General features: G+C 55.7%; 1 protein-coding gene across 1 annotated transcript in view; it reads left to right on the top strand.

The window, feature by feature from the left end:
* AMER3 (APC membrane recruitment protein 3) overlaps positions 1-2,546 on the top strand; it is a gene marked incomplete at its 5' end in the record, with an annotated part of 14,890 nt that overhangs the window by 2,284 nt on the left and 10,060 nt on the right. The gene's annotated exons all lie outside the window — the stretch shown is intronic.

The raw sequence follows: 2,546 nt of genomic DNA, 5'->3' as shown, positions 1-2,546 counted from the left end.
GGTGGACCCGTGGAAAAGCGAGCAGTCGGCTCTGTGGAGGCAAGCCCCTGGCCAGAAAGCCTGGAGGGCAGAGGAAACTGGACCTCAGATGCAGAAAGGGCCACCGTCTGCTCAGCACGCACTGGGCAGGGGCTGTGGACACGTTCAGGAACCCAAGGTCTTCCTGCCAGAGAAAGCAAGGTCTCAGGGATGCCTAAATGGAGAACCTGCAGCCCCTTCAGAGACCCCTCCCGGGAGCTCTTGCAGGTGTCTGAGGAAGAAGGCTTATTCTCCTCCCTGAGGTCTGCCGTCACCGTGACAGCAGACTCTTCCAGCAAGAGCAAGGCCTCACGTCCCTCGGCCTGGATAGGCTCCCAGAAGGAGCCCAGGCCTCCCATGGACCTCGGGTGTCTGCCAGACCCCTGGAGGCTGGGTCTTGGGGGAAATACACTAGAGCCAGACCCCTGCATGATGGGCTGTGTGGCCCAAGTGGCAGGCCAGCATGGCCACCAGGATAGCCAGCACTGGGCAGAGAATCACCAGAGGCAGGATATATTCAGGGGACTATGTGGTCGACCTGTAGCCAGGAGCCCTGCCCCTCTGCAGCAGGGAGAATCCCCTGGTAGCCCATCCTCCCCAGGTAGTCCGCACCACGGCTCATAGGAGCAGATGTGCCTAGACTATAACCTGGGCCTGAGCTGGCCCAGAGGGACCCAGAATCTCATGAAGAACCCCCAGGGCCTCTCACCTTGGGTCTTGCTAGCCAGCAGGAAAGAGCCACCTTGACAAGTCCCACATAGTACCTTGGCCACCACCTGACCCTGGACGAGCACATCCAGTCTGGTCAGCCGGAGGTGGGAATGACCAGGCCAGTTCTGGCAGAGCCCCAGCCATAAAAAGGCACGCTTGCAACCACACGGCTGCCTCTTGCCTCGGTACGCTCACATTTGGCCTGTGAGAACCAAGTTGGTGTCAGAGAAAGGATGAGTCTCGGGTAAAGGTTGGGGCATTTTAACATGTGAGGGCCTCCTTGCGTATACCTGCCAACTCAGCCAGAGAACTACTGGACAATCAAGGCTAAGGATGACCACTGTGCTACAGAGGCCTTGCTGACTTATCCACAAGAAGGCAAAGAGTCTGACTGTGCTGGCCACGGCCACCCCTGTGGAGAGGCTGAAGCTTGAGAATTAAGACTTGGGCACATAATTAAGTTATAAGCAGAGTAAGCCAATACGTCCAGGTGGAGGTTGGACATAATACATCATAGGAGTAAGGAGATAGGAGACAGATGGGAGGGAGGAGCTGGGAGCCAGGGGCTAGTAGATCACTCAGGTCAGTTCCTACCCTCACTTTGCTCCAAGGACAGGACACCACACACGCGAATGTTCCTCCACCACGGCCCTAAGAAAAGAACAGATCGTGTGTTTACCTGAGCCCTGAACAGAAAAATGTCACATTGTGCTGCCGCTGCCGCTAGCAGCCTGGCCCTGTGACCGCTGGCTGATGTGCTCCACTGAACTGGTGCTGCACCTCCTCTGATGTATCCAGGGGACTTTGACCTCAATAACCGAGGAATGGACTCTCAGAACACAATGACCAGGGGAATGCAAAGAAAAGCACGCAGTGCAGCAGGTGGGGACTCAGATGAGGTGCAGCTGAAGGGCTCTACCTGAAGGCTTTTATGTGGATGGTGGGGTCCTTGGCCCATCTGGGTCTCCAGGTTATGAGTGGACCAGTCTTGGGTATGGTCATGTTCCGCAGGTCCAATCACAAACCTGCTCATGCTCTGTGCACGCTGAGGTCTGGCGTAGACTTGGATCAGGAAGTAAGCAGGCGATGGGTCAAGAAAACAGGGTCATGGGCTTGCTGACGTTGGAGTTCAAAATTAGCCTAGGGGGTTTGGGGCCGGCTGACCCAAGCTTTAAAATTCTCCTAGGCGGTCGAAATCACCCCTGCAGACATCCTGTTGCGCCCTGTGTTTCTTGCTGGGCCTCTTTTCCTCGCTTCCTGTAGGCTTCCTATCTCCTAACTCTCAACGTCTCCATGTCATTGTCCTTCAACTTGCTCTCTTCCCAAGTGAAGCCATGGATAGCCAACATCTCAGCTGCTTTCTGCAAAGAAGTCGAGGTCTTCACAACTGGGCTATTTTGCCCGCGAGTAGCAAAGGCCTTCTGGCTCCTCTCTTCCTTCTCTTGTCAGCAGCCCTGGGCACTCTTTAGCAAAACACTCATTCATTCGGATGGGCTGTACCCACAGAAAAGTGGCTGGACCCTCGCACATATGCACAGAACCCTGAGGTGGTCCCTCTGGTGGGTGGGTGCCGCTCTGGCAAGGGTGCCAGCTCCAGTCCGCTGTCAGGGCCTGTGGCACGGAGACAAGACAGCTCATCAAGAGTTCGTTATTAGATTCTACCTCAACTGGGCTGGGTTGATGTGCATGGTTGATGGTGACAGGCAGCAGCCAGGTCATGCAGACACTGAATAAGTCACATGGTTTGCCGCTTGCTCTCAGAGGAAGAGCCAAGTGGACAAACTTAGGCAATGGGGAGAAGGCAAGGAGCAGCGTTC

Source organism: Echinops telfairi, unplaced genomic scaffold (genome assembly GCF_000313985.2).
Source record: "Echinops telfairi isolate 266 unplaced genomic scaffold, ASM31398v2 ScPeMD7_4;HRSCAF=17, whole genome shotgun sequence".
NCBI lineage: Eukaryota > Metazoa > Chordata > Mammalia > Afrosoricida > Tenrecidae > Echinops > Echinops telfairi.
This window is presented reverse-complemented; position numbering and strand designations above follow the sequence as displayed.